Here is a 21296-nt window from a genome sequence, read left to right as displayed (position 1 = left end):
ACTGGAAAGTACTGGCCAGTGTGCTGACTAACTGTAGATGTGGTGTATGTTTCATCCTCAGTCCCCTCTTAGGAACATTTTGTTGATTTTTCTATCTTATGTAAAATCTAATGAAAATCACATGGATAAAACTACCTGATACTCTGATGCTTCAGCCACTGACCTTTAATTTTCAAAGCATCATGTAGATATTTGCCTGGAATTTTTTTTATTATTATTTTAATGGGAGTTGTATATCTTAATTCTGAAATAATTTCGGAGGTTTTGTGCATATTGTTTTCGTGAACAATCTTATCTGCTCAAATATGAAAATAAAGTTGCCAGGGGAAATTTATCTAATAGAAAATGTTTGTAAATAATTACCTTGACTTTATTATTAAAATATTTCTAGATTTTGACTGACTTTTTAGTGTAAATCCACATAATAGTACCTAGTAAATTCTTTGCAAACTGAGCTCTGGTCTATGATTAAGATTCCCAGTATGGTGATAATACAGCTAATTAGTAACAACAGTTCTGAATCAAATTTGCTTGGAGACACATTAGTTTAAATCACTATTGAGTCTTTAGCATTTCTTTCCTAAAGAGATATTTGGACTTTCACTCAATTAACTCAGCATCCCCAAAGTAAGGCTCCAGATGGTCTTTTCTTTGAGATGGCTAAGATATTTTTTGCAGGGAGGGGGATGCAATTTCTTTCAGGCTGCATCTGTGAGACATTTAAGTAGTTATACTGGTGTTCACAAAATATTGCTGCTTGTCCTGAAAAATCATCCTGCTCTTTTATGAAGCCTTGTTTTAATTGGCTACCTACCTAATGCCTTCTCAGCCTACACATTTGCATGAGTTGGACAGAGATGTCAAAAATGGGAGAAAAAATGAATTATTTAAACCTTCATGGAGCAAACCACTCAATTCTTTTGGCATTTAATTCATTTTACATTAGCATATTCAGTTTACCTTTTATAATAGCACATTTTATGAAGTCCCTCCCCATTGGCAGCACTGTGAGAAAACAAGACCTTAGGAGTTTTACTCATACATAAACATTGGATTTAGCATTAAAACCATTTTTGACCTTGGTATATTGGAATTTATGACAAAACTGATTCTGCATCACCAAGTTTGGGTCATAATCAGAAACCTCAATTGCTACTGAAAGCACAAACTCAGCAACAACTCGGAAAGTGTTGTGCTCACTTTTCCACTGAATCTTCTGAATCCAGCTGACAAAATAAATAAATAGGTCGATAGATAGATAGATAGATAGATAGATAGATAGATAGATGATAGATGATAGATAGATAAATCCTCTTGCAGATAATCTCAGATATGACTCCCTTGTTTATTTTGTTTATTTAAATTTCCACTGGTAATTGCAAACATCAGATAAGATTCTTAAAAATTTGTATTTAAATCTCAAGTAATTCTTTCTGTTCTCCCACAAAGAAAATTCAAAATCAGTTTTTGCTACATAAACTTAAATGACAAAATTAATGTTTGCATAATTTTAAGTCATTTTGGGTTCATGTGTTTTGAAGAGAGAATTTTTTTCTGTTGTTGACAGTACACAAGTAGGAAGTAGAAAAGCTTAAACAAATTTCCAATGAAATATTTTTGGACTAAAAATTATCCAATTTTACCTGTCAACCAAACTTCCATTTCAAAATGATATCGCTTCACTATCTATTTCATAGTGATAGAGAGAGTTATAGAAGCCATCTTAAATTTTCTGGTTTGTAGTTTAGAAAGTTTATTTATTTATTTATACCCTGAACGCTCTTATGCTCTTCAGCATATTTTGCATTTTTCCACACTCCGCATTTCTTAGGTACTGCTATACTGGAATACTGAATGGAGTATTCTATATAAATAAACAAATAGCAAAAATAACAACAAAAAAAGCAAAACAACACCAACAAACTACTATTCTGTGAGATCCTTCAGGATGCTCTGGCATCAGCATCATATATTTCAGCAACTTGCCTTATATAATAGTATTTACCAATGGAGTCCTACACCACTGATGCTGATGTAAATTCATCAGTGTGCCCCTACAGTGTATGGGAAGGAGGAAATGTACCCTGGATTTACAAGCATATATTGTTCAAGTGCAATTATGGACAGTAATCTATGTGTCTGTCTGCATGTTTGTCTTTCCCTTTCACTCCAACAGCAGCTGATACTGATAGGTCTGTTGTGAAGATGCTATGTAAAAAATGAAATAGCCATGTGATGTGTTCCTGCAACAGAATTTTCAGAGAACATCATCATACTTTTGGGTACAAGCTACACAGAACAACAATATGTACCAAGTTACCCAGAGGAATCTCCAGACATTGCCATTTGTAGAGTTAATATATTAATGAATTTGTTCCTGGTATGCCACTAGAAATACTGTGATAGAACAAGTCAAATAAAGATTTCATAGTCAGCAAGTAAACAGCCCCAGGATTACCATCAGAGTTTACTCTGAATGCATGTCCCATCTTGAGAATGGGAAAGGAGGCCTCTTTGATTTACTTGTGTGCCCCGGTGGTGCAAGTGGTAGGAATGCCACATTGCCACACCGGAGGCCTTGGGTTCGAATCCCCCCTGTGGTGCAAGTGGTAGAAGTGCCGCTCTGCTACACAGGAGGCTCGAATCCCAGGGGTTGGACTCAATGATCTCTAAGGTCCCTTCCAACCTGCACAAGATTATGATACTATGATATGATGATACTTTATTTTTTTCAGATCTCATGAAAAATAAAATAGTGAACCTATTCATTTCTGTCTTCATTGCTCAGCCATGCCTAGAAGTTGGGAAAACAAGTCAATTACAGGACGTGAAGAAACAATGAAAAATATCTCCAGAATGGTTTGCACCATTACCATGAGGAAACATTTAATAAAGGACACTCTTTTTTTTGCTTTTACTGTATGCACCAAGCAAAATTCATGCCCATTATAATTTGTTAGAATAGAATAGAATAGAATAGAATAGAATAGAATAGAATAGAATAGAATAGAATAGAATAGAATAGAATAGAATAGAATAAACAAGACCACAGAACAGTTTGGTGCAAATACGTCACCATCATTTCAAAGTAAAAATCTCTCCCCTGTATCTTTATAAACATCCAGCCAACTTGGAACCCAAGGTTCACGTGGAAATTCCAAGGTTGTCAGAATTACACTATAAAAAGAGAATTTATAAAAACAAAAGGCACTGGAGGCGTGTCTTTCCAGAGAAGCCATTAATTCCTGCAAGATTTATTTCTTTAAACACTAACAAATAAACTAAAACATGTGGTCATCCAAGGTCATTAGGCAGGAAAATCATACTACATTTCCTTGGAAGTACTTTAGAATTCTCTAATAGAAGATGTGAGTTTCCTTGCCAAACTTTTTCCAGAAGGCACAGAATGGAGCCATGTGGTAGCAAAGGGCAAAAAATCTCTAAAACATTCTTGTTGAAGGGGCTGTTTACTGCCAACACTATCCCCTGTGTCATCTGGGTGAGTCTCAGGGCTGCCGCACTGATTTCCCCGTTGAAACTATCCCAGAATATACAAGAGATCTGCTGTCTCCTTCCTCAGTCCACCAAAGGATCTAGCTAGACAGCAACATGCAGGCAGAACAAAATCCCCACTTAGCTGCTTTCGGAAGCCTCTGGGGCCCTCTGCTTTGCCAGCAGAGCACAAAGAGCTCTGAGAGGAGCTGAAGTTGCTGCTTGCAGGTTTTGTAGAAATAGCTGTGGAAAGTAAAGTTCCAAAACTAACTTTATATAATTAAAAGTCTCTCTCTCTCATTTGCTTTACAAATCTCCTGGAATGCAACACCATCCAAGTACTAGCTGTGCATCACTATCAAGCTGAAAGCTTGAGTAAACATGAAAATTTCACAGATAAGCTAATTCTGAGTCACAACAACCAAAAGTGAATTGAGATGTAACAGTGTCTGAGTGTGGCATGTTCTAGTGATAAGAAAAAGCCTGTTCTGGGAAGGGCCTGCTGTTTCAATTTACTAATTTCCTTTTTCTACAGCACTGGGAAAAACAAGGGCATAAAAGGCCTTTTTCTAATTTGTTCTGTGCTTTTGGAAAATGTCTTATGTCTTCATTGATTCAGACGCTTGCAGGGTGTGGATGGTATTCCTACTCTCGGTGCTAGCCAGCACTCTCCCATTTTCAGTGGTTTCTGTCATCATACTAGCTAAATGACTACAATGTCATCATTGCTAGCTAAGGTAACCCATTATTTCAACCTATATTACCACCAAGGGATATAAAAATAAACATTTTAAAAAGGGAAAATAAATTGGAAAATATCTGGCTGGATCTCTGAGTACAGCGGAGTCATTAATGCCAGCCATGTTAAACTAACATCTAAATCAGCGGCATCTTTATTGGACAAATTCTTCTTCAGTTTGTATTCACATAGACCCAGATAAATTACATGGAAATGAAGAGATTTATTGTGGAATTGTGTCACAGAAAGTGAGAAAAAGAATACACTCCTTTGTTTAAATTCCTCATAGTTTCAAGTGTGCAAATAAGTTCAGAAGTACCCTTTTTAGGTATATGAACTGAATGGAAAAAATGACACAGAAAGATGAAGGTTTCTTAGGACTCCTATGTAGCCACCAAAACCATAAACAGAATACTACTCGATTATAACTCTGAGAGTAGCACCCCTGGGAGAAGAAACCAAGCTCCAACACAGCAAAAGGGAAAGTCAGAGTCATCTAGTTGCAATTCTCAATAATAGATTTTCTTTGTATTTATTTTCACTTGGAAACAAGTTGTACTTTTTAGTTTATAGCATGTAAAGTGCATCATAAACTCAATAGCCTGTGAGTCAGGATTTCCTCTGGTTCTATATAGCAATACACATGATGAACTGGGAGCTACTCACTAGAAGTGAAGCTTTGTATACTCTTATTTTCAAAGTGACACTTTTTATCTGTATGCTATACAGTAACAGCATTCACTGATTTTTAATGATATGTTTATGAGGCAGAAGACTAACTGAATGCCACGCCTGGTATAACAATATTAAGGGTGCAAAGATGGCATAGGAGAGGTGGAATGGAAGTTGTTGCTGGAAGAGATAAACTTATTTCATTGTGGCAAGATACGAGAGGGAGAACTTCGGAACTTGTCTTGGTTTTCCAGGTCTGAATTAGCTTACTGTGAGTTGAACCAAGTACAACACTGAGCCATGGGATTAAACCATAAGGCTTTGATATTTACAGCCTCTATTTATCACCAGTTTTCTTCCTGCCCCTCCAGAGCAGCATGGAGAATAACATAACCATTTCTGAACGAATTCTGCCCATGCAGCTTAAATTTCTGTCCCACCAGAGCAGAGTAGTTCCATCCTTCCTGACTCGGAGAACAATGCAAAGCTCTCAGTACGCTCAGGAGCATGCACAGGTTGGTTGTTCATCCATTGGCCATGGCCATAATATTATGGATACATGGTCCTTTAGAAGACCAAGAAGCCAGTAGGGACTGTTCATTATTTGCTATCAGTCTCTGCTAGTTGCTGTGGGCCAGACCCTCCTCCATCTCAGCACTGCACTGTAGACCAGAAAGCCACAACAGAAGTCCTGCACAGCAGTGCTCTGATCAGCTGATGGCTTTTCCCCGAAGCAGCAGCAGTCACAATATTTATTATGATGAACATGAAGAATAGAAAACAAAACACTCCAGTTCCAGAGAATGTAGCTAAGGGAGTAAACTTCCAGTCGAGATGGGGAAATTTTCCTAAATTCATCTTCCAAAACATCCTGTCTAAGAAACAATACAGTCACAATACAAACCTCTACCCAGTCCCTAAAGAACAGACATGTGACCCTATCAATTCTGTTTCGAGGGACATAAGCTATTTGAAACAGTATAAAGACTTTGAAGGACTGCTAAATTGTTTGTTCTTTGTTTTTCTGTTTTTTAAAGAAATAGTTTAAATTCAGCTTAGAAAAAGATACACTATGTATTTCTTGAGGCTTCTTACAAGTTTTCCTTTTTATTCATTCAGGGCCTGGCAGGGATGTTAACCAATTCCCACAGTACTGCCAGCAGTCTCAGGGATGCAGCATCATTAGCAAATACCACAGCATCCAAGGTGTCTGCCATATTTGAAACAGGGCTTTGGTTGTAGACATTTATTTATAGAGCACGTTCATTCCAAACTCCCAAAACACAGACTACAAATGCTGTTCTGGTACTGACAGGAATCCCTTTGCAGGTCCCTGGGTTGTTAAACCTCTGCCAAGGCAGCAGCAGCTCTTAACGCAGCAGCTTTGTGCTACAGTATGAGACAAGTGGGGAATAATAATGTTTCTAACTAAATTACATATGAATGTCAGTTAGGCAAAATAGCATTACCCAAATGAAATTTGGACAGATCCCTTGTGTTAACACTCCAGCTCTTGGCCAAAGCACCAAGGCACTTCTGAAGGCTGAGAGTGGGCAAGGATTCCATTTTACAGCTTATCCAAAAGCCCATAATTTTTGCATTAACTAATGGATTATATAATAATTACCTTTTTAGAGATGTATTGCAGCTCTGCATAATATGAGGTTTTTTATTGTTAATGGTATCCACTTTTAAAATAGACTGCCAGTCACTGTTGCTTTGGCATTTTAATTTTGTTTTTCACAAGTCTGAGCAGCTTTAGTCCATTTAAATTCTTGCAAGCATTATTTATTTCCTGCATCTCTCTCAATAACAAGAATTTCTGGAAAAGTCGGTCATCATGACAATAAAATCAAGGAAGATGTGTCAGGAAATTTTTTTCAGAGAGGACATCTTAGATGGAAATACAGATTTTACACTGTGGTCTGCAAATGCCCACTGCATTTCAATGACAATGAGTGTGACCTGCTCACAGTAGATTTTGGCAAGTCACTCCTTTTTCTTTTTTTATTAGACTAGTACAGGTGAAAAAAAAAATAATGTGAACAGCAGAATTTATTATGTTCTTTTGGAGCGCCAGGAGGGGGTGGAGGGGGGGAAAGAATAATTATAAAGCCTCAATACAAGACTGACACCATCTGGCTACTACAGAATTTGCAGGTTTTACAAGGTTTGTATGAAATTCCACTTTTATCACTGGAGAAATAGAGCATTTCAGGCCCTGGTTCCAGTTTGGTGTATTGATGAGCAGCTGGGGATGCAGCCAACAGCACCTGGAGGAGCTAAAGTCTCCTTAGTACTGCTGCTCCCAGGGCAGGAGATCTTATTTTATTACAACAGCAAATATTGTCATCACATAGAATAATCCATTTCTTGCAAATATCAGTTTGAATTTTTATGTCTGCATGGTGAACTACTACTATTTGTATTATCTTTGCAGGAACCTGAAAACAAGTACTGTTGGTGGCAAGAATGCTCTTTGAAGAAACTCCAACGTTTCTCCAAGTAAATCGATATAGTCTTAAACTAATGCATTTGAACAGTGTTCTGAAGTCAGTGAAGTTGCTTGCTTTCCTAAACCAGAGTGTCTGGATTCTGAACAACAGTTTGAAATAGAAGTTTAACCAAATATTTACTAATATTTGCCTGAAGCACGTACTGAATTTGGATTTACAACTTAAGAAATTAACTCCCTCAGTCATGAAAGAAAAATAAGACAACAACCAAACAGAATTGCAACTGAATGCTGGATGACAGCAAATCATTTCTCACTTCTCTAACTGCTTTCTACCAGATTCTTATGAGTTACTTATTTGCATTTATTTGGAGATAGGTTGCTCCTTCTTTGCACTTTTGTCCCAGTGAGTCAGAATGAGTCAGAACACAAGGACAAGAGAGGAACATGAAGCTTCTCTGCATAGGGTTTGAAGTGGATGAGAGTTATACGCCACCTACTCCTTTGTGGACACCTTACTGAGACATCACAGAGATGCTGCTCTCCCTGTCTGGAACAGCATGGAAGTGAATTTAATCCTCACCAAATGATAAGGTAAGTATTTGCATTTTGGGGGAAGATGTAAAATTATGTAATAAACAATAAAGCATATGATCTGAAGTAACCATCATTACAATTACAGAGTTGCACTTTAAAGACATTACAAGCAGATGGAGAAATAGGGTTTTCAAAAATACAAAGTTTCCTTAATAAGAACTCCATCTGGGATTCAAAGTTTGCAGCTTTTTCTAGTTTCCATAGAGAACTATTTGCATATCTTAAAAAAATTCAGATTATTACCGTACTTCCACAGAATTTACATGAGCGTCCAAACTCTTCCCAGAAAACAAATTTTCATTTCTCACATTGTGTATGAATTTCACATTCGTGTGCTTCAACTTAAAGAGATGCATTTTTTTTCCCCCTCCTTGTAATTCTGGAAACTGAGTGCAAATGGAACGTAATAAAGAATTACAAAATCCCAAACAAGCTTCCCTCCCTAACAAGTGGACTTGTGGGAGCCTAACTGATTCCCAAACACATCTTGGAAAACTGCCATTGCCAGAACTACAAACTGGAGCTATGTGAAGATCTGTTTCTATGGTTTGTTTGCCAAAAATGATCAAATAATAAAGTTTAAAGAACATTTTGACCCAAAATGAACCTTTATTATTTCTTTGGAAAATCAGCGGTGTAAAAAAATGTGAGGAACAAAAACCAAAGAAAAAGCATTTTTTTAGGTGTTATGGATTTTTTAACATTTAACCTAATGCAAATATTTGCATTTGTTAACATGCTAAAATAAGACAACTAGTTTAAATAAGGCTACCAGATAAAACAAAAGAGTTTCTAGCAGTGTTTGTTGTTATGTGGCCCACCCGTAAGGAACTTGGCACTTCTGCTCATAGCCCCCTTACTGCTGTAGCTCTGCTGTAGCTCTGGGAGATGGAGTCAGTGCTGCTGCTGGGAGTTGTTTCCAAGGAGCACACAGCACTCCAGCACCACTCTTATCATGCTGGAGACAGCCAGATCTTCTGCATGAGGGAAGCACTGCATTCTGCACAGTGCTTTCTTACTGCACTTATGTGCAGGTTTCTAGTTTGTATCATAATGATAATAATTTATTAAAAATGCACACAAGCGTTTCCATGAGTTCACGCTCTGTTCTTATCACAGATGGACCCAAAATGTAAAATCTGGATCCTGAATTAAATGTTCTTTTGTTTTGATATGTTGGATGTAAGGTCTTGCCTTCACAAGAGAAAGGGAGGAGAAAAAATATTTAGTTAACAAGGTAAAAGCCTAGCAAAGGCAAAGGAACCCATCATTGTAATTTGGCTTCCTTGAGGTCTTCAGTTTAATTTATTTGAAACCTATAAATTGCCCTGTCTTCAGTGGAATAGTATTGTGCATTAATAGCTCTGAGTTAATGGCATGTTCCACTTATCATGTGGTTTAGCTGCCAGCACACAGCACACTGTCAAAGGTAGGACAACAGGGTGACTGATATCACTTGGACCTCCTATGGCAGGGGGGGAAGGAAGGAGTTCTGTAGAAGATTCTGTATTTGGCCCTTTGGCATGCCTGAAGGGAAATCACTTCTTTTTGTCTATGCTGATTTGCAGCCAGGGCCAGTAGTAAGAACATTTTTTTCACACTATTATTTTTGGCTGGTCTGAGTATTATGACATAAGTAAGGGAAAATGAAGACCAGACAAAATGTAGCATTAATGAGATGATAATGAAGAAAACACTTTAATTTCAACATGCTCTTAACAGTTTTTCTGAGCCCAGAAATGCTTGGAACAAGAACATGTTTTGCAATTCTGCCAGAGCACATAACGCTGCCCAGGACCAGGGCTGAAAAGGACTTAAAAGGACTGTTCTAACCAAACATCCTTACAATTATGTCCTTCCACTGAAGGCTTAACAGTTGTAACCTTTGAGAAATGAGCATGTTTTAAAATGGAGCTGGAAGTAGAAGAAATGATCATGATGCCATGATGCAGAAAAAGAATTCTTGTTTAAGGAACATCACAGAAAACTTCACTGAGAGGAGTCTGGGAGAACTCAAAACAAGTAGATAAATAGACAGGAAGACAGAAAGACAAATAGAAATGGCATCTCTGTGGATATCCCAATGTACCTGCTAGATCCAGCTGTTCTACTTTTGTTGAGCTTCAGTCACAAGTTACTTCTGTCACATTCTGGCGCAATGAAAGGGTTAAATATATATGCAGTGAATGGTTAAAATTCACTGGATCACAAACATTGCAACTAAAGCCATAATTTTTTGATTGCAGCATCATCTTTGCAATAGTACTTTGTAGCACAAAAAGTATCTATTTTCATTTCATAAGCATTTTTTATTTGTCATGCATTTTACATGTCTTTTGAAGTCCAGAAAACCATTCAGCACAGCATGGTGTATCTCCAGACAATTTTTCCCTTCAAATTTCTTTAGAAGATTTTCATCATAAAATTTCTGCTGTTCAGTGATTTATGTTTTTTTTCTTTACTGAATAGATACATAGTAATATACCTCAGCATATGCTTTCAGTATAGTATTTAAAACCAAACACAAACACACAATCTATTAAATTCCTCCAAAGCTTACCATATTAGATCATTTACGTTATGATTAATTGACTCCTCTCATCCAAATGTCTTTGAAGCTGAAAGAGGCAGCCCAAGTCCAGAAGCAATCTGAAGGAAGCCAAAGCCTACAGAAGACTGACAGAAAATTTCAAATTTCAAGACTTTGAACCTAAACTGCTGACAAGGACTGCAGTAAAAAATCCTAAAAACCAGCTAATGGCTTTTCTAAGTAAACATCGAAGATATTTATTTTATCACGCAATGAGCCTTTTTATATATTTAATCTTACTTTACTGTAAAGTAAGTCTGTCAGTAGAAGCGTAATCTTCCCCATGCCAAGAAAAAAAGAAAAAAGAAAAAAATATATATCTGGAAAAAACCTCAGAAGAAATGCACACTAGCTAACATCTTTTTAAAATTACACAATCAACTGAATATTGGCCATTTGACATTGAGCATTGTCAAGACTGACTTCATATGAGCACACCTATGCTTTTTTTATCTTCAAGTCATGACTAAGTATAGAAGCAGCACCATACTTATGCTTCCATAATTAATGTAGTGACAGCTTTTCCATTTTAAATATCTGTTTTCAGGGATTTATAACTTGTCTCTGGAAGCCTGTTCCAGGCACAAAATTTTTGAAGTGCAAAGATCAAAGATCACATTAAGCTTTGTGTTTAAAAGAAAACTGTCCATTTTCATGTCGACATAGCAAGCCAGAAGTTTTTTTTTTCTTTAAAAAAAAAAAAAAAAAAAAAAAAAAAAAGTCTATTGTGGCTTCACTGGAAGAAGTGATAGAAGTTATATTTTTAATAGTAAGCATTTATATGAGTAAAGCATTAAGCTGCTTTGGGGGCTGCATTCACTGTCAGAAGTTAAGTGGTCTCGGTTCCTTTCAAGACAAGATCACCCCCCAAGAGTTTCAGAAATAATATTTTTCATTTACATTTTGAATTAAAATTGATTTCAGAAAAGCTATGATTTTGGGCCTTATTATTATCTCCATCAAGGGAAAGTCTGTGTAATAGGGATAAATAAAACAAAGGTTTATTTAAATGTTGAAAAGAATAAAAGACAGTAAATCAAGACTGAGATTCAAAAGGATTAAACTGATCTGAAACCTGTTAGCTAAATCTTGTTAAACAAAGCAACCCATGTAAATCACTCTTCTGTGTTTGCAGCTACATTCAGGTCTGTCATTTGCAAAGCTGGATCTGAAATACAAGGATACCTGCAAAAACTAAACCAGATAGGGATTAAATCCAGAGCGGCAAACTATCAAAAAGGAATCTACCTGATTTGGTACCACTGCATCTATGTAATTTATTCACCAGTACTTTTGTAAGCGTTTTCTTCTATCATTTTTGAAGAAGCGCATTAGCCTTAATTTTATAAATTATATGCAAAATAAATAGATAATAAATTGTTAAACCTGACAAAATTTTTCTTTTCAATGTTTGTTTCATTTCTGAGATGGATTTTTTTTTTTTCATTTTGTCTGTAATTATGTGAAGGTTTTTTTTCCTAAGCTATTTGACTTAATTCACCACTTTTCAAGACATGTCACATCTCAGATCATAGGATCATAGAATCATTGAATGGCTTGGGTTGGAAGGGACCTCAAGGATCAGAAAACTCCAACCCCCCGCTGCAGGCAGGGCCACAAACCTCCATATCTAACGCTAGACTAGGCTGCCCAGGGCCCTATCCAACCTGGCCTTGAACACCTCCACAGACAAAGCAAAGATACGTGACAGAATTAATGTGTATGAATCTATAATATTGCTTCCACTGTAGGGCCACCTAAGGAAAGCATCTGTTTAGCATTCAGCCAGTGTTAAAATCTTATTCAGTTAAGTATCAGTCTTAGTGTGTAGATGCACACCATACTCAACAGGGGCTGGGTGAGCCTTTCATCAGTGGCTTGGTGTGATCCAATTCACCATGACAATTTTGTCTTCTCAGTGTTAAGTCAGAAAACATGTCAGTTGAGCAGTGCCCATGGGATGCACAGTCTGCCATACCAACCACACAAGAATAGCCTGACAATGGATGCACTCCATGCACAAAAGAGGATCTCTGCCCAGAAGTGGTTTCAGGTTGCAGAAGGATGATAGCTAGGAAGCCATATTCATTTATAACAAATGATATTTTACAAATCAAATTTTAAAATGCATGAAATGTTAATGTTTCGGCAAAAAAGATTCTTGGGGGAAAAAAAAAAAAAAAGACATTTTATTCCAGCAAATTCTTTATTTCTATTTGGTCAACTCTTGTATGAAATATATGAAAATTCTTCATCCCAGCTGTACATTATAAGCATAGGATCTACTTTCCAGCTGCACAAAATCCTAACTCTACAATACCACTCTCCTACAAAGGATGCACGCATCTTTGGGAATCAGAAATAGTGAGTGGAAAAAAACTAAACCATTCACTCAAAACAATAACAGTACTGGTTACTGAATATAAAGAATTTTTAATTTCAGTAATTCTATAGAAAAGTCTAGATCTGTACATTACAGATCATTACACTCTTCCATATACTTTCCTCAAAGCATATTTAATTTTAGAACTCTGACATAAGTGTTTGAATGTCCTAAGTTGAATTAGACTGTTCACCATGAGAAGATTTCCACTGCCTCCTTCCTTCCCTCAAAAGTTGCTGCTTCTGTAGACAGGCAGTAGGATAATTGTCACAACCTGCAGTCTGGTGCTTCACCGTTAGACAAGGAAGGAGATGGGAAAGCCCAGCTGGATGTAATACCACCTTCAAACACTGAATCCAAGCCTGAGCTCAGCCTGAGATAATCTCCAAAGTATTTAGGCAGAAATATTCTCAACCTCTGTCATATATTTTTCTTACAACAAAGCAGATCAAAATCTCACCAATGTGCAAGGCCCTTTATGATGATACTGCATAAATGGACTCTGTTGCTAGTTTTGCTACTATTTTCTACACTTTCTGTGCATATAATAGTGACTTCAAATGCCAATTCAAATATAAATAGAAGACCCTTTTGTCCCAAGAATCAGGGAATTCTCACAGAACCCCACCAAAGACAACAGAAGAAAATCCACCACAGATTTTATTTGGTCTTCCTATTGTCCCTGCCATCTAAAATATGTCTACTCTTCTTTAGAATAGGGCACTAAATCATTTTTAGAAGAAAGTGGCCATAATTGGGTGCTGGCTGGCTATGGAACCTTCTCCAGTTTTACATTCCTTCCTGTAACTACTTTAGCCCTGTCTTCCTTCAGTTGCTTGGCTTTTAGAATGTGATATTCTGGAAATTAGGATCTATAATGTGTCAAATGGGAGGTAAAATTTCAGGGTATTTCTCTGTTTTTTCTCATTTCCCATGGAAACTTTTCTTCCACTAATACCCATTAAAAATCCTGCTGTAACTAAACACTAGGATCAGACATCCCAAAACCAAGAGGCCTGATATCACTCTCCAGTATAGGAGAGAGTATCCATGTAATGCCATGAGGTGCCCTACTTACGACTCAGCTGTACAGCTACAGCACTCAAGGTAACATGATAATCACCATCTAATAAATTACTGGTCTACCATGCTTGAATCAGGGACACAGATACTTGCCAGTTTGCTCACAGCTACATACTAATGTTTTCTTCACTTTGCCTTCCTATGCAGGTTTCTTGAAGAAAGCTCTGATGAGATGTGGACTTACAGAAAGCCACTAGGAAGACTGTCACATTGGTGAGAAGCCTGGGTCTCCAACCTGTTGATGTGGGAGCAACAAGCTAGCTTTGATTTACTATTACAGGAAACATGTTTACAGTTATGGAAGTGAAGAGGACACACTGTTATATTTTTGTTGAGTTGCATATCCCAGTGCAACTGCTAATTTCTACTGTCTCGGTAGAAAGACAAAAAGTGAAACACAGTTCCCATAAAAATCATCTAGATTACCTCTATGTCCAAAGACAGACTATGTGCAGAGATAATGCTAACTTAACCAAAACATTTTGAACTGATTCAGTTAAAATCAACATAATTCTTCATAATTCTTTGTGCTTCTTATGAAATAAAAGTATTCAATTGGATGTGTATTAATTTTAGGCACTGGGACAGATTGATGAGTTCTTACAAATGGGAGCAAGTCCCAGTTGATATAAATCAATTTACAAGTTGATTGAAAATCTTTCTATTTTCACACTGGAACTGAGAATGACAAATGTTGCCTTTTTTCTTGTATAGCTGTATTGACTGAAACAGCTACAGTCACATAGCCCTGGTTACTGTAGATAAATCAAACAGCTTCTACGTTCACACAGTGCCAAGAAGAAGTACTATGGTGAGGACTTTGCTAAAAATTTTCCTACAAATTACTGCACAACTTTCTCACAAATCAAGAATCTGTTTTCCTTATAAAGTGAGAATATTATTTATGCATCGTGTCAGGGGTTGTCTCAAATACTTCAAAATGCAAAAACAGGGAGACGAGGAAAATGTATCGAAAATAAATATGGTTGACTCCTTTCTGGCATTTCAACTGTTATTACAATCATACTTTGGAATGTGTGTCTCATAGTTGTCACCATACTGAAAACCAAAATGAAGATGTTCTCCTGTCCCAGAAAGTTTCAGTATGATTTTAGGTTTTAGACCAGTGAAAATACACAATAAGAAGCCAAAATAAAGAGGGTAAAATTCTAGAGGAACATGTCATACAGACAGACTCCAAATTCAGCTAACAACAACAAGAACAAAAACAACAAAAAAATCAAAGATTAGAACAATGTAAGATGTTGGAGTTTTTAACTCATCTGTAGGATGAAATCTGGTAACTGTTCATAGTTATGGGATCAGAAATTTGGCTTAAAATGGGGGAAGGCCTTGGAAAAGACTGCCCAGGGAAGTGGTGGCATCACAGACCTTGGAAGTGTTCAAGAAAAGCGTAGATGTGGCACTTAAGGACATGGTGTAGCAGGCATGGTGGTGATGGATTGATGGTGGGACTAATTGATCATAGAGGCCTTTTCCAACTTTGGTGACCCTACAATTCTATGAAAAAAGGGAGTTATCATGACCCTCTTAAAGTATCTACCACTGATACACTCATCTGCTTACCCTCCCTTGATTTTGCAAGGTTTTAGCTATTGTCTCTATCTCTGCCTAGACCTGAAAGCTATCATCTCCCTCATGTCGTGTGCTGCTGGCTCAGACAAGGACAGCAGACCTTCACTTCTTGTGGTGACTGCCCATCCTCCTATGTCCTCGGGTGTTCTGACACACCTATTCAGGAGCTGACCAGACTGAAAGTGCTCCAGCAAGCATTCATCTTATCAAGAGACATCAGAAGCACAGAAATTTCCTGGGTAATTCCAGGAAATTCATGTACTCATCAGTGTTTTGTTTCCCCACCCTTTCCAAAGATTTCAGTCATATTTCAACATGTAAATACAAATAAATATTTACATAGAAATATAAATTCCTCTTAGCTTCAGAAACTCTTGTGTTTGCCTTAAGTGAGAAAAGTCCTTCCCAAAGGGCCTCTGTACCAAAGTTCTGTATATGTATTTATGTATACATGTGCATGTATACAGTCGTATGCGTACATGCACAGTACTGACCACAGCCTTGGCTTCAAAGCTGCTGTAATACCACTGTTAGATGCTGTAGAACAGTGTTCTCTATCAGAAAACATTTATTAACAGAGACATACACAAAACTACACCACTAGGAACAAAGAATGCTGGTCATGCTCTTGTCTAGAAAGGCTTCAGTGATGGTGATACATGATTGTATAGTACAGTGTTAGCAAATGCAGTCTAAAACATGTAAAAGAAGATATGCTTCCAGCCAGCACAAAATTAAACCACTTTTGTTGCTCATGTTGTTTTGTGGGTGTTTTTATTTGTTGTTGGTTTTTGCTTTGACTCAGATTACAATGGTTCCTATATGCTGTCATAGGATCAAAATTATTTAAACAAATTTATGGAACAATAATCCATAAAAATTAATTACTAAAACAATATGTTCACCTCTAGATGCCTCTGTCTGACTGGTAGAACATACTGACATTTATTACTGAATATATATCTTGTTCCTACACTTTTCCTCAGACATTTCTGTGACACTGCTGGGATGAAGGAATGCTGTTAAGGTGAAATGAAGACCTTAGATCATTATAACAGCAGGGTCAGTGGGGCTGGCAATCTGCTTAATGTTCTGTGGGATCTCCCAAAAGTCTCTGTCAAAGAGAGCTGGTACCATCTTCAGATCACCAGCTGAACATCATTCAGGAATTTGAGCTATGCTGTGAGGGAGGGAGAGATGAGAGCCTCCAAAGCTCTTATCTGCTGTAAAGCTAAATGTGACCTCACAGAAAGGGAACTGGACACGTAAGGCTGTATCAAAGAGGTGTTTCTGGGGCAGGAGACAGGACAGAAGGCATCCTGCAATGTCTGTGTCTTCTGCTTTACCTCTTCTCTGACACCTCAGCGCTCCAGGTAGCTTCCCATGTTGTTTATGTACTCACAAACAGAATCAGTCACGGGAATGTACACATTTGTATGTGAGAAGACAGGTGCATGCTTGTGTTTAGGGATGTAACATCTGCACACCATCAGGAGTTAGTGTGCTGCTTTCATACCCCTTCACAAACACATAAAGACTGTCGCACCAAGGCTATGACAAGTTGGGAACCAATAAAGCATGCTATGTGAGCATTTGTTATACTCCCATGAAAAGTGCATGCTTGTAGCCTGTTTGTATTTATTTATTTATTATGTTAACAATGCTCATAGAGGTCTTAAATCATCCTAAATGAAACATTTGAATAAAAATGCCTGAGAACTGTCAGTATGCAGTTCCACTCCAGCCTTCACAGTACAGATGCTTGCAGTCTGGTGTGTTATAACTTGCTTTTATTTTCAAATAGTGCATTTGTCAACATTTCAGAGCTATCCAACCTCCATCAGGACACAATGACAGCTGATCACAGGTTTTAAATAGCTGCCTGATATTTGGAAATACAGCTTTTTAAGTCTCCATGGATAACTCCATGATTCATTCAAAGATGAAATAAGGAAGACAGCTATTCTCCTCTGATGCATGGTGGTTATGAAGATGATCTATCTCTAAAAAATTCTGATTAGTCAAATTGTAAAGCAAGGAAGAACAGCTAATGAGTGACCACTGCATAATTATATTAGAATGTACCAACATGCATCCAGTGAGACATGAAGATGACCTTCACCACTGTCCACTATAAGCTGGGACTGAATTGTTCATAAAACCATCTAATAGCATTGGCAGGGCAACAAATCTCTACTTCTTGTCCATTCTGTGGCATGTAACCAAGAACTAAGAGGAGCTGTGCTGACCTGCAGCAGCAAGTCCTGAGTGCAGCACAGTACCCTGGATGGCCTGGCAGTTTATTGAGGCACTTAGAGGGAGAGCTGCCATGTTGCTCACCCAAGTAGCCAGGAGTGCCCAAGCTATTCAGTGATGGTTGAACAGCTCTGGACCCAAGCTAGAAGCAGAATTCCTTTGGAATAAGAGCAGTGCTCACAAAAATATACTGTCTGTATCACCAAGTCAACATCTATGATTAGTACTGCATTTTGTTTTGCATACATAACTTTCACACTAAGACACCTTTAGGGCTCTCTTGCCCATGCTTCAGTGGTGGTAGAATCAGAAACCCAAGGATCAGAAACAAAATGCTGGCTACTGATGGTTAACACTGAATCATCTACTTGCTGTTCCCTACCAGATCTACTGTACAAATACTTGCTTTGCTATTATCATAGCATTTTTCTTTTTAAGTTCTACGGTATTATTTCTGTGCTTAGATGATTTTTTCTATAGAGAGAAATAAAAGTAGATACTGAAGCCCAAATTCCTTATAAGCTTTGAAAGCCAAGGTAATATTCTAGAAAGGAATTAAATGCTTCTTTGCACTGAGGCATTTGCAACATGTGAACTGTAATTATTTTTTACAATTACCTACTTAAGAAAGCATGTGTAAAGAAACAATCAAAGTACGCTACCTGGGACAATGAATGCCAATCAAGCCCATTCTGTAAGTCATCAATTCAGGATGTCTGATCTCACATTTTAACAGACATGTAGTAACTAGTTTTGAATGTGGTGGGAAAGTCTTGTTTGTACAACCTTCTTCAACAACAACCTCCTTTACAATTTATACAAATGCTTCATCACATTTCATACTTACATTTGTTATTTAACAGAGTTTTGAATAACTGGTAGAAAGACCCATTAGCATTTTGCTGGATCGGGCTTTGGCAGACACCGAAAGAAAGGCTTGAGTGGTCACCAGTCAGGAAGAAAAGGGTTTAAATTTTATTTGCCCAATTAGTTGCAGATTGGAGATAGGAGCAATTTAGTCATCATACACATCCCTTCCCTTAGTCCCTATATTTCAAAATCCTGCCCCCATTTGCTATAGTATCTCTCATTCAACTTAAACATCTTTCTGAAGTCCTCTCAAAATGTTTAGAATGCTAAGAAATTGTGTCATGCCACTATGATAGTAGATAATAAATGACAGCTGACACAAGACACTGCCAAAATTCTTCAATAAAGTCTCCTACTCTAGCAAGCAATAATGTTCTATACAAACAGGAACACCAGTGAACTCTGCACTGTTCCCTGAAGTAATGGCAGACTGTTTCTTTAAAATATCTGGCATAATGTTTTATGGGTTATTTTACCATGAGAAGAGAAGGACGTTAGCTATCTTATTGACTCATTTTCTCTTTACGCTGCTTCTCATGTTGGCATCATACTCTCACTGCAAAGACCCTTTGTGACACAACTCCTTCTTGACTTTTATTTGTCCTGCACCATCTCCAGTCACAATACATCTGTTTTCCCTCACTCTCACTGCCTGCTTTAATGCCAAACAATTTGCCAACCTATTGCCCTCATCCTATTCATACACCTTCAAATTACCACTCTTAACACTTTCCCTGTGAAAAGGGACTAGTGGCTATATTTCAGCAGCAATCTCCTTCACTGACTGTGAGATAAATTCATCAGTCATGGTGACTATTGATTAACACTTCTCTGCTCTATGCTTCACCACAACTGCATTATATAATGTAAAACCTTTGCCATGTTATACCAAATTTAGTTCATAAATGGAGATTGGATCAAATGCATAGAATCAGAAAACAACTGAGGTTTTCTCCTTTACAAGGAGCAGATAGTGGCCTACAGAATAAAACTCTTTTATGCTTGCTGTGCTCCCATCAGTCTTGCATACTGCCTGTAGGGTAGATGGCCATCACCACACAATTGTCTGTAGGGTGCCAAAGAGTACAGTCTCTTGGGGAAAAAAGCCCTGAATCTCCTCTTTTTTTATTAAAAATTCTGATCTTAATAGAAAATGTTGTGCAGTATGTACCACTTTCTTCATTAGTTGTAGTTTGGAAATGGCTACTTTGCCATGCAGTGAACGCAGCACCAACAGTCTGTACTAGTCAGGCCTAATTTGCACCCGTGTTGACCTAGACTGAAGACACATGCAGACAGTGTATCAGAAAGCTCTGCTATTTATGACTCCAGTATCTAAGGCACAAGTCACAGATCCTTGACTAAATATGCATATGCAAGATGGTGTCAAACACAGCAGTGTCATCTGGAGGTGTCCAAGCACCTTCCAAACAACTTGTCTCAGGCTGAGCAATCCATGCAGTTGGTCTCTCACATTGCACCTCATTAGCCAGGGCTGATACCTGCTACATAGCTACATCTTAACAATGCTATTTAAATGTATTATCTCCTGGATATTTACTGCCCCCTCTTTAGGGGTGGCTAAGGAGCATTAGCAGGCAGATCCGAGCCACAGCCACTTGTGTCAGATGGTCAAGTGGCCTTTGTAAAGCAATGCTTTGAACTCCTTCCCAGTTTTCCATCTGCAGAATGAAGACAGAAGTATCCTCTCCTGAGAAGGGCTATTATGTGAGAAAATACTGAATGTTGTGAAGTTCACAAACATTTGGATAATTGGACCATGCACCTATCCTTGATGAATTAGTAGAAATTATGTGATTTGTTAGGAGCAACTGTTTTCTGATTGCTATGTCTACATACCTATAAAATTATACAGGAATTAAAACTCTTCCATGTTGCAATAGGACAGATCTTTTCTTTCTACTTTCTGCTCCAAGGTGAATTATTTTTGAAGAAGTTTCAGTAAATTGCTGGATTTACCCCTAAGTTCTGTCAAGGTCAAAAAATATTTTATTTCTCCATTTTTTTTAAATTATAGGTGTAATATGTCCATGACAATGAATCACAATGTACATTACAAAAGCCACAAAACAAAGCTGAAACACATACCATATCCTTCCTAGCCATGTCTACTTTGCACATGAGAACACAGCCTTTAAGTTAAAACATTCAATTCCATATGACTTGTATACAAGTGAAGATTATAACCAGAATCCAATCACTGTACCAAAACTGTATTTAGTTACCTCATGCTATCCAGATGAAACCCAAGATGGCAGGAGGGATGAGTAAAAGAGACAGAAAACTGTTCTCATGTCAAAGTCTTTTTGAGTTTTCAGTGTCCAAATGATGCAGTAGAAGAAAAAAGTTATGGCTTAATTGATACTAGGAAGCATATTTCATGAACATTGCCCAAAACAGACATTATGACAGATAGTGGTGATACAGAGGTGAGAAGGAGCACAGCATTTACTGAGAATTTAACTGAACTTCCCAGTACAACAAAGACATGAGAATACTAGAAATAAGCCTAGCAAAGGGCAACTGAGATAACTGAGAGATT

General features: G+C 37.5%; 1 long non-coding RNA gene across 1 annotated transcript; it reads left to right on the top strand.

Moving 5' to 3' along the window:
* Positions 1-7347: 7347 nt before the first annotated feature.
* LOC107308255 lies at positions 7348-16362 on the top strand. Its single transcript, XR_001552720.2, has 3 exons — positions 7348-7952; positions 14159-14224; positions 15648-16362. It is a non-coding gene; the product is annotated as an uncharacterized LOC107308255 (long non-coding RNA).
* Positions 16363-21296: the final 4934 nt, after the last annotated feature.

Source organism: Coturnix japonica, chromosome 1, assembly GCF_001577835.2.
Source record: "Coturnix japonica isolate 7356 chromosome 1, Coturnix japonica 2.1, whole genome shotgun sequence".
Taxonomy (NCBI): Eukaryota; Metazoa; Chordata; class Aves; order Galliformes; family Phasianidae; genus Coturnix; species Coturnix japonica.
This window is presented reverse-complemented; position numbering and strand designations above follow the sequence as displayed.